This window comes from Schistosoma mansoni, chromosome 2, assembly GCF_000237925.1.
Source record: "Schistosoma mansoni strain Puerto Rico chromosome 2, complete genome".
In the NCBI taxonomy this organism is placed as follows: Eukaryota; Metazoa; Platyhelminthes; class Trematoda; order Strigeidida; family Schistosomatidae; genus Schistosoma; species Schistosoma mansoni.
Window position 1 is genome coordinate 7,608,345 of NC_031496.1, and position 12,790 is coordinate 7,621,134.

At 33.9% G+C, this 12,790-nt stretch overlaps 1 non-coding gene across 1 annotated transcript; it reads left to right on the top strand.

Moving 5' to 3' along the window:
* The first annotated feature begins 81 nt into the window (after positions 1–81).
* Smp_tRNA_00218_Pseudo_CGA.1.1 lies at positions 82–153 on the top strand. Its single transcript has one exon. It is a non-coding gene (tRNA).
* The last annotated feature ends 12,637 nt before the right edge of the window (positions 154–12,790 follow it).

Genomic DNA, 12,790 nt, shown 5'->3' on the forward strand with positions numbered 1-12,790 from the left:
AGTAACTCACTGATGACATTGGTGAATGGTTGCTCAATTTCGTGAATCAGTTGAAGTTAGACATTAACACCGTTGGATGCCAGCTCAGTGGTCTATCGGTTAAGGGCTTCGGCTCGAAACTGGTAGGTCCTGGGTTCGAATCCCGCGAGAGTGGGTTCGTGGATGCGCACTGCTGAGGAGTCCCATAATAGGACGAGTTGGCCGTCCAGTGCTTCCAGGTTTTCCATGGTGGTCTAGCTTCAATTGACTCGTGATCTCAACTCTATATATTTAGGTAGATTGTTATAAATAAAAATGATATATTTGTAATATCCTGATAAGTAGAAAAATTAGACTTTCTGACGTTTCGTCACTTAGTGTAAGTCACATCTTCAGAGAATAAATAACCAAATTAACATTAATTCAAGTTTAAATAGTACAACGGAATAATAAGAATATCATGTGATCAGTCAAAAAACCGGTTGATATGTGACCTTAATAGTGATAAAGGATTGAGTTTAATTTGTAAGATAATAGCATGAATTGTGAATAATATCAAACTAGGTGGCTAGAATAGATAGTCCAAGTAGGATGTATGGTAAGGTCTTCTTTTCTATTGAAAGAAGTAGGATTTAACATTATATGAAAAGCTTCAGCTACTCTCCCTTCTTTGTAATTAAAAAAAAACCATTTTGTAATATTTTGATATTTTTCAAATCGATTTTGTGGTTGTTGAAAATACCGTGAACTTCTATTGCCGATTTTATTTGAAGTCTATTCAGTTCTGCAAGATTATTAGGAAGTTTCTTTGTGTACCTAATATGTTCCTTGGCTCGAGTCAAGATTTCGCGAGATGACTCTTCAATATAGAAAGCATCACAACTGAGACAACCTGATTTGTGGAAACAATTCTGTGTTGACATGAAGGGAATTTTTTTCTTTTAAACGAACCGAAGTATTTCGAAGTGTGTTCGTTGTTTTGTAATATACTTTAATTCTGTGTTGTTTTAAGATTTGTTGGAGTTCCGTTGTGCCATGACGGTATGGTAAAACTGTAGTACCAATCCATGGTATTTCATCAGAATTATTATTATTAATACACAATGAAACGTCTTGTTTTAATATACTTCTAATAATCTTCATAGGAAAATTATTAAATTGTAAGATGCTGATTATATTCTTTTGTTCTTTTTGTTTATCCTCTTCCGATGTGATAATCTTGTTGGCTCTTGCAAAAAGATTTAGGGCTAGCGAGATCTTTGCACTAAAAGGCTGTGCTGTATTGAAATCGATATGACGATTGGAGTGTACAGGTTTTCGGTAGATGGATAGATTTAGAATTCCATTTAGATTTCTTTTCACTAAGCAATCTAAAAATGGTAGTCCGTCACGTTCATTTTCATTCTCGTTCGTAAATTTGATGTGTGATCCGTTTCGAAAAAGATCCTAGATGAGTATTTTTATCACAACAAATGTATCATCTACATACCTAATCCAAATTCGTGGTTTAATGTCATTAGTGAAAATATTCGATTCTATGTGTGCCGTAAACAGGTTGGCTATAATCGGAGACACGGGGAATCCGATTGCTACACCGTTAGTTTGTTTGCATAGCATCCCGTTTGATCAAATTCATAAATATTGTATTTATTATTGAAAGATGAAATTAAAAGTTAGTACCGGTTGTCACAGGTTTTAAACCACCATATTAATGAACTAGTGTCTTATAGAATAAAATGTATGACAATTGTTTAATCTAGTTTATACGTAGAAAGCACAAATTTAATCAACCAGTTACCGTTTTCAAATAATTCAGCTTCAGTTTACAGTTTGATAACTTTCTGTGACGAGACTACAATTTATGAACGAACCAATCAGGTTTTATATAACAGGTCTCGGATTTTGGCACGAATTTCACTCATACGTTTGACTAAATAGAGTTTTGGCATTATAGCTGATGTCAGTTCATGATCAAAACCCTAAATTTAATTCCTAACCTTAACGACCAACTATAAATCATAATTCTAATTCCTCACAGCAGTTTATAACCTTCATTTAGTCCTAATTATTTGGTAGGAATTCTCAAGATCATTTTAGCGTCGCTCAAATGTCGTCTAAAAATTATAGCCTCACCCTCCCTATTTATTTTTCGGTACGGTAAAATGCTCAATAACTGATTTGAGACTAAAACCAGGTCGATAACTGAGTATTACGGTTTTACTGAAGTATACGGGTAGGAATGTAATCCAGAAGCATATAATCTGAACACTAGAGTAATCCACGCTTTCGTCTGAATTACATCATCATCAACAAATATACCACCGAAGTCATTTCAAACACTTTAGCTGAATTAATTATTTCCACTATGAGACGTAGTGCATACCATTGAGTGGAATATGGTCAGTTCCTATTTGAAACGATAGATAACCATTATCATTTAAAATATATTATTAACCTATGGTAAAATATCTATTTAAACGTAGTCCTTTACAAAATACACATCTTCTGACAAAGACTGATCAAAATCTAATGGTGAATATCAACAAAAGCAGAGCTCAAATGCTCATCATTCTGTTTATTTATAATTGCTGATCGATCAATATCGATCAAGTATATTGTGCATATCAAGCTTAGAGTGATTAGGGTGGTTAAATGATAAGATCATCTTCACTTGTAACCAGTCTAGAAAAAAAAAGACTATTTTCGGAAGTAAATTACTACCTACGGCCAGCTAATCACAATTAATACCTTACTTGAATATTAATATAGTGGTATTTATAGAGATTGTTGAGTTTTCATTGTTTAAATCACTAATTGATCTTATCTGGGCTACCATTATTTGTTTATCAACGACGTAACAATAATAATAATAATAATAAGTAATATCGAAAACGCATTCAACATGTTTCCTAACATAATCTTTAGATGAATATAATTGTACCTAAATTGTAACTGGAATCTTAATATTTATGTCTGTTTACGTTTATATCCACATGTGGGAAGTAATTGGTAGGATTACTTACTTACGCCTGTTACTCCTCGTGGAGGAGCATAGGCCGCCCACTGGTATTCTCCATCCAACCCTGTCCTGGGAAATCTTTTCCATTTCTTTCCACTTTTTATTCATCCTTTTCATATCTGCTTTTATTTCCCGGCTCAATGCGTTCTTTGGCCTTCCTCTTTCCCGCTTCCCTTCAGGATTCGAAGTTAGGGGTTGTCTCATTATGCAGCTTAGTAATTTCCTCAATGTATTTCCCATCCACTTTCAACGTCTTTTCCTAATATATAAACACTATACACAACATACAGAACTCTTTGAATCCGTCTTATTGGGCAAAATATGGAAGCAAGTCATTTTTGTTTACTATCCATAAAAATAATTTCTCCAAAACTTCACCAAAAGATGTTTAAGAAATTGACGTCTTTTTTAAAAATCATATCCATAAACTTGACATCAAAAGTTCTCTACGAAAGACATTTTAAAACTCGCCGAAATCAGCATTGTGTGAAAACCAGTAGTTTCACAATAATCTGCTTCTTGAAGACCAGAAGAATGAACGGAGGTGGAAGACAAAGTAAACATCATCTGCAGATTAAAACTCATCAACTAAGAGACGAACCAGGTTGAAAAATTGGATTCAAACTACATATGCACATACAGAAACACAGATTAGCAGTGAAGAGACATGATATGGGATCATGAAGATTTTCGATTCCTGGGTTCAGTGAGTTACCACACTACCGAAAACTTTGTAAAATTATGTGGATTCAGGTTATTAGTCTATCTAAAGAAGTAACCTTCGACTTCAGCAGATTGCGCTCCATTGATGTAGAAACGAAATTTCGATGTAGAGGCATAAATGTGCGTGTGATTTTGAACTGTTTATGACATTGTACGGTTAAGAAATCAGTCGATAGATCAAGATACAGCTCAATAAAAATTTTATTTCGAATGGATCTCTATAACTTAGACATTGCATCATACCGTTCATCAGAGTTACTTTCTTCTTCACAATGTGTAGTGACAGTGGTGCCCATAGTAAATATTGTATATCCCACTTTTCACCCACTTTCCAATGAATAAAAATAGTTTTTTATATTCAAATACTTTTTTTACTGAAATGTATCATATATTCTAGTCACATAACTTTACACTACTTTACGTATATTTCAGTAGTAAACTTTGTTGAAAGAAAAAATTCAAATGGCTAAAAGTTGTCGGTATAAAAAGAACTGATTTAATTGATTGTACCATGACGATACTTATATAGAACATACAAATATATCCTGAAATTAGAAAAAAAACAATATCATTCAAAGTTTAATTAGAGTTTGTTCTAACATGAATTGGGGTTGGGTAACTTAATATATACTCGTTGGTGAACTTTGAGCCTTTCTAATAAAAATAATAGATTATTGAGTTCAAAACTCATTTGAAATTTGAAAAACTCGTGTGAAATGGTGTAAACATATTTAATAGGTAACTGGTATGGCAACTCAAACTGATATACGTACGTACGAAGATCTACGTTGTGACAGACTGACTGATTCACCATTTCGAAGTAATTAAATTTACTATTAGAAATCTATTTACAAATTTATGAGTCAAGTTTTTTTGTTCTTGATCGTTCTCCTATAAATGAAGACCCGCAGATGAAAACAAACACTGGAAATAAAACTTTCTAACCGAATAATGTTTAATATGAGGTGAATAAAATAAACACGGACAAGAAACCGTCCTGTTCAGATTTGTTTGAATTTGATTCAAACCATTTCGGTTGTTGTAACTTACAAACATGGTGATATTAGTTTAGTTTTAATATAAGTTCTTATTTAAGGAAACCATATTTGGTAGAAATAATAATAAAACATTTTGCTTACTTCCAAATGTCATTTACTTTGTGCTTTTTTGATCATTTATTGATGATGTCGTTAACTTTACAAAAGAGCTTTACAAATCATATCAAGTTTCTCCTGTCTATTTATGAAGGTAGTTTTTCTGTCGAAAGTCTTTCACTGTCTTGCTTTTTAATTAAGATTTTTTTTAATTTGTGCCACAAGACTTTCTTCACAGATATTTAAAAAAGGTCGGACATTTTGCATAACAACCGTTCTTAAGAGGCATTCTAAATTCAAATTTCTGTCCTGCTCATAAATTTCTTTTCGTTATTTAGAAATAACATGTTGTGTCATAAGAAATGACACATTAGAACATATAAATAAATACATGGATCTTTCTTTTACAAGTTTTCTTTTACATTTTTATTGAGTTGAGTAAGTTTACACCTCAAAGATCGACCTAACTATCTTCAAGATTGTACATTTTAGGGCTTTAGGGACATGAAACAGTTAGATCGATTAGTTATTAGCATTCAATCAACATTAAGAAGTAATTTGAAAAATAAGAAACAGAATGTGTGAACCAATTAACCAAACAAAAGCTACGGTCTTTACAAATAATTTGATCATTATATATAGTTGAGATCATGAGTCAATTGAAGCTAGACCACCATCGAAAACCTGGAAGCACTGGACAGACGTTTCGTTCTATTGTGGGACTCTTGACTGAAGACATTGGTGAATGGTTGATCAATTTCGTGGATTGGTTGAAGTTAGATATTAACACTGTTGGATGCCGGTTCAGTGGTCTATCAGTTAAGTGCTCTGGTGCGAGACTGATACGTCCTGGGTTCGAATCTCGTGGAGCGGGATCGTGGATGAGCACTGCTGAGGAGTCCGCATAATAGGAACGAGTTTGCCCGTTCATTGCCGTTCAGTGCTTCCAGGTTTTCCATTGTGGTCTAGCTTCAATTGACCCATGATTTCAACTATATAAAATCATTAAAATCTCCACAAAAGTCCCTTCTGATAGTTTGGTCATTACATTGATCATATAATCATTCAGTTTAAAAAGTGATGTATTTCGGGAATTTCGGTGAATTTTTTATTAAGATAATCTGTTTGAACTGAAGATTTATTACAATGAACAAATTTGGCTTGTTATGACAACGAAATAGGCAATTTTACACTAATAACCAATCATATAAAAAAACATTTAAACATTTTCAAGCCAATCGATTCAAACATTAAGGGAAATTAAACTTTACCCCATTGCACAAGAAAGTGGCTATCAGGACTTAGTAGCTGAGTGGATAACGCGATGACGTTTGAAGCAAAAGGTACTGGGTTCGAGTCTCATAGTGAACATAAACTCTGAGATGCAGGTACATCCAGTTGACGAGTCCCAAATAGGATGAAACGCGCGTACTAGATTCCACTACTAGCCACTATCCATCTTTGCTCAAAATCGAATTGTTTGTTTATTTTAACTGTTTCATTCATAAATTTTTTTCTTTGGATTAGGTATTAGCTTAATAAATCTATTGAAAGATTCATAAGATAGTATTATTTACCTTCTAAATGTGATAACACTAAATAACTGTCAATATTCCTAGTACAGAATCGACACAATATACAAGTGACGATACTCAACCATCAGTGAACTGAACTAATGCTTAAACCAATATATGTTGCTACATTATAATAATTAGTGACTTTTGTTGAAATGAGTAAAAAAATATTTATGATGGTGAAGAAGATTTGTAGCACAAATGAATGATTTTGACGAACTTTTATTGTCGGAGTTAAATTGTTTAATCGTAGACTGTTCATCTTTATTCTGAATAACATTATCAATACAAAATTTATGTAATAGTCTACTTCTAACTGATGATTTCATTCATAATAACAATGAAATCTACACAACTAAATTATTCAGCTCAAAGTACAAAACTTCATCAATAAACAGTATCTATGATATCATAGAATTGGTATCTAAGAAATTATATATAACAATGTTCTATGACAGAAAATATTTGTGAAAAAATAAAAAAAAAAACAACTAATATATCATCATATACTCTTTTTCTCTTCAAGTACACTTGAACACGAGTGGGGACAATCGAATGTATTTAAGCACAAATTACAGACTATCTCACTTAATTCTGATAACCATACAGTAAACAGTTAATTGGCAAAATAACAATCAATTGTCTCAATTTTAACTGTTCCTTCTGTAAATATCAGTTCATCTTCTCTAATTTTATTGTTCATGCATTTTTCTACCAATTACGCTTCATTTCAGTTCTTTCTTTATCGGTCTTCTTCCAAAATACATTCTATGTCTGACCATCGCCATATAATACTTATATGGATATAAGTAGACCACAGTACACTACTACTGCTACTACTACTACTACTACTACTAATAATAATAATAATAATAATAAATCTTAAAATTGAATTCATTTAATGAAGCTTAATATTCTCTACACAACATTTGAATCAAGTTATAATTGATAGTTGAGCTCATGAATCAATTGAAGCTAGACCATCATGGAAAACCTGGAAGCACTGGACGGCCGTTTCCTCCTATTGTGGGACTCCTCAGTAGTGCGCATCCACGATCCCGCCTCACGAGATTCGAACCCAGGACCTATCAGTTCATGATCTCAACTATTAAAATTTCTATAATATCCACAAAACCCCCTGTGGTTATAAATGATAATCTTAATACAAATATATAAATTCTCAAGTAACTTTTTTATATTATACTAAAAGATTCATGAAAACAGTTAAATTTTAAAAGCAAGTTTACATTATGGATTGAATCAAGCTCGAGAAATCATAAAACATTGAATAGGTACTTTATTTCACTTTGAAACTTTTTAGAAATATCTCCTACAACCTTGTCAAAGAAGATATTACTGCCTAAATGTTATAACGAGTGGCCTGAGTGCCCTTTTTTATATGACGTGATGATTCTCGCCAATAAGAATACAGTGAACTATCGATCGGACCAGTGATACACGAAAACTGTATGAGCTGTCTTGTGTACTCATCAGTCCTGCTATCTGCCTAGCCCAGCCAGTTAAGTCCAGAACACCAATAACAGTCTCTGCAACACGAATTATTATTCTCGAACATAGTGGGTTTATATACCAATCAAACAGACCACATAGTACCATAAAATAGAAAATAATATTTGTACAAGATTTGGCCAAATGTGACTGTGAATAGAGGGAACAGTAATTAATGGACTAGGGATAACTCAAGAATAGTAAATCATATAATAATAGTCTATAGGTCAAAATAAAGCTTATAATAAGAGGGACACGAATATGAATAGTTGAGTTACTTAACAATTATACAATAGGAAATATACATATCACATTGGTTCATAAATAGTCCTTAAAAGTTACTACTCATAATTCTCTTCGGGATATAACACTAAAGTTTTAAGTAGAATCAATAATTAGTGAAGTTTAGTAACATTTAGACTGAAATAGATTTACTTGATAGCAACAGATGTTAGTCAAAGGAAATTGTAAAGTTATTGAAGCTCGAAATGAGTGACTTTAGAGACAAACAAATTGGACCATAAAGAAGTTGAAAGGAAGCCTAAAGAGAATAAACTTTGTCCCTGATACTTTCTTTGGTTTCTGATTGTAATGTGACAAACAGTATGCACTAATACGAAATCAAACATTCCATCACGTTAACTGTCAAAATTTGATGTGTAAAGGAAGATTTTTCAAAAAAGGAAATAACATGAAGGGCTATTCCTGGCGGATCACATACTGTTACAAGTCCAGGCAGATCATATGCCTTTGCAAGGACACATAATAAGTAAGCAAAGTAATTTTTAGGGAGCTTACTGTGAGTAGGCGATTGGTTTATTAATCTTACCGGCGTGATTACCAACATATCTCTTTCAAAATCAGTCTAGGACTATATAAACATATAATTTATGTGAATATTCATTCACCCTTTCATAATAAAGCTTCCTACCAACTATATACCTTCTTACTTACCACTGGAGGTTGAGTAGGAGTCATGAAGGTTGCAGTGTTGACCAAGTTGTACTAAAGAACGTAACACAATAAAGTTACTTCATTTCTACTAGTAGATAGCGAACAGTTTGTAATATCATAATGCTTTTCAATGAAGCATTAAAAGAACAGATAATGATTGGTGTGGAAACGAAGAAACAATTAAGTCTAAGACAATTGCCCGACAGTTTGCAAAGGAAGTGTTTACTGTATGATTCTCAGATTTTACTAAGAGACTGTAATTCTGTATTCAAATACATTCGGTTGTCACACCTATGTTCTTGCTCACTACACTAAATCATGAATAAACAGGATGAATCTAGCAAGATATCTGTTAGAAGTAACAAAAACTTAAAAATTTCGCCTTAATATTTTAAGTCACTACACTGACATATCATCGAGAAGTAAACAGTATCGTGTTTGTGTAATCCTTCAAGTAGATTAAGATATATATCGATCAAGTGACTATAGAATTGCTAGTTTACATCGTTTGACATTTAGTGTATTATATCCAAATGTTAAAACATCGTGAACATCAACTCTGAGATGCAGGTACATTCAACTGACGAGTCCCGAATAGGACGAAACGCGCGTCCTGGATTTCACTACTAGCCACTATCCATCTTTTCTTACAATGATTGTGAATTAAGGCTATATCGAGGCAATACGCACAGTATGCACATATGGCCGACAAGAGATTGATCAATCGAAGTCCTAAACATCAATGGGAAGATTCAGACAAACAATACTAAGTGAATCTACTAAGTGGTCCTAGATTTTTAAAAGATATTTCTTCTCAAAATATCATACTATGAAAAAAACATTCTGATCGTAAATATTCATAAAGTAGCTTACCTCACAAACTTTGTCAGCCTTTATATTTCCTATAAATTTGTTGATAATTTTAATGATTGTTGAACTGAATAATGATGCACACTGTAAATTAACAAAGTAACAATGTAACAATTATTCAGTCGAAGTTTTGTGGACTTAATTCAAATGTTGTATTCGAAATATATTGATCTTATTTTTGGTAATGATGAAAACTAAGAAGAACTGAAAAGATGCATAGTCTTAGTACAAAAGTCTTTAGCAATGTATAGTAACTATTTCAAAATATTCTCGATGTTTTCTTGGAAACTTTTGACCGATGGAGTCTAGATGTGTCTAGAATGAATTGGCATTGGATAATTGTCCAACTTTATAGTAAACTGACCGAAGTTGGAAAAGTGTCGCTGAACACCAGTACAGTGGTTCTAATGGTTGAGCATTTGCCACGAGGACTAAAGGTTCAAGGCCTCATTTTGAAGAAGACGTGGGTGAGCACTGATGAGGAGCACAGTGTATGAACGTAGCCGACATTCAGTGTTTCCATTTCTTTGTTTGTGTAAATTATTATTTCATCACTTTGAAACCATGTTTTATTAAATAATTTAGTCAATTTTGCTAGCGTAAACCACACGAATCCTGCAGCAGTTCAGTGAAATCGCAGAAATCAGTAATACTTCAAACAACATTTTATGGTATGTTGTGTAGTCTTTAAAATAGAGAATTTAATTAATAATCGATTGGTGCTTTTTTACTGAAATTAGGTGCTGATGTCATTTTCATTTAGAACAACGTTAGAACAATCAGCTTATGAAAAGTCGATACAATCAGAAACATTTACTTGGACAATAAAATATCTGTACTATTTCAAGAGTTATGATTTTGATATCAATTTTGTCCTAGTTTAGGCCTGTTACTTGATAATATATACCTCAGATGAATAATCTGCCCCCAAATGCCCTTATACGGCCGAGAGTGGGGAAAGTCAGCTCTCCCTCTCCAGATGCTTTCACATGGCCGGCGAATATATAGCCTCTGTTAGGGAAGTCCTACTCACTGCCTTCTCACAGTGGCGAGGATGTTGTTTACAAAATTGAGAGGACGAAAAACGAATGTCCGGCGCTTTAATCGGGCTGGTGGACAAGGAGAGTCCACCTAGGGGACTTGTCAAACCCTGATTCCAAACCAATGGTGCACATGAGCCGCAGTATCCTGAGGGGACAACTAGCGTATGAATCAATCGTTGGTCACCGGCTACCATGGGACCGCACTCTTCACGATGCTCCACTGCCTTGTGGATCAGATCTTTAGGTCAAAGGCTCCGGGTGTGGGTCCCTAAGAAAACCACCTGCTTCAGTTTGGGCACCTGGGTAATATCATAGCCCTCACACAAATCGAATGAAATTTGTGCGGCGCATGTATATATGGTGCCGTTTTCTATCAATATTTATGTGTTTAAATAAATAAATAAAAATAATCTTCATGAATCCTCATTTCAATATTTGTTATTTATTAATATTATTGATTCAAAGCAAAACCTTACATTATCACGAAGCGGGCCAGTATATTTACATCCATTGACAAGTTTTATTTCCCATTTCAATTGAAAATCAAAATTTGATAAATCATTTATTATATTACCAATTGTCTTTTTGCAACGACCACATACTATAAATGAATAATGTCAATAATCATTACGAAGATATTATCAAAGGTATAAAACTATATTCCTCACTGAATGCTATTAAGAATAAGTTTCATTGATATAGTTGAGATCATGAGTCAATTGAAGCTAGACCACCAAGAAAAACCTGGAAACACTGGACGGCCGTTTCGTTTTATTGTGAGACTCCTCGGCAGTGCGCATCCACGACCCCGCATCACGAGATTCGCACCCAGGACCTACTAGTCTCACGCCAGAGCACTTAACCTATAGACCACTGAGCTGGCATCCGACTGATTGGCTTCAAGAGATATTTCCTGGAGTTCTAGTGAGAAGCAGTGACCTGTGGAGTTCAACCAGGTCTGTTGTGAGATAGGAACTCACTGAGAACATTGGTGAATGGTTGCTCAATTTCGTGGATTGGTTGAAGTTAGACATTAACACCGTTGGTTGCCAGTTGGCTCAGTGGTCTATTGATTAAGTGCTCGCACGCGGGACTGATAGGTCCTGTGTTTGAATCACGCGAGGCGGGATCGTGGATGAGCACTGTTGAGGAGTACCACAATAGGACGAAACGGCCGTCCAGTGCTTCCAGGTTTTCGATGGTGGTCTAGCTTCAATTGACTCATGATCTCAACTACATAAATTACTAAAATCTCCACAAGACCCCCTTCTGATAAGTTTCATTTAGTTTAATTCCACTACATCGAACCAATAGACCAAGTTAATTGGTAATTTTATCATAGCACAATGAAAACTTCATTGAATGATAAATATGACACTTATTGAATAAGCCAATAAATATCATGAGTCAGTAATACAATAACAAATCCATTGTCGTTTAGTAGTGTTTTTTCAACTCAATTGGGGGTAGTTTTGTTTCTACTAAAATAGAAATCAAATCTGACTTTGATGGAGTTTTGTTTTCTGAGCTGGATGGTTTGGTCGTGGAGCTCTCATCGTCCTTCTGAACGACATCATCAGCACAAACTATATGAAATTTTAATGAATAATCACTTGATCTTGAATTTCATTATTCAGCTGAATAAGGTTCATGTTTTACATGTTTTCTTGAAGATAAGTCAGTTTGACTTTAGTTACCCAGTACATGATCTACTCACTAAATACGGGATCTAATCGACGAAGGGAAATCTATGATTTTCTAAAGATTGCTTATAAATGTAATGTATCATAGGGAACATCTATTTTCATATGAAATAAGGGTGTTAGTGTAGTTCGTGAACATTAAACCATATAGACTATAACGGCAGTTGATCTTGGAATACAACAAAATTGTATAATGTTCTGTGCTTACCAACTGGTGACTCAGTGTCCGAATGGCTGGTTCAAAATTATAAACAAAACTATCTTTCAGAAGGGGATTTGTGGAGATTTCAGTATTTTTCAAAGTTGAAATCATGAGTCAATT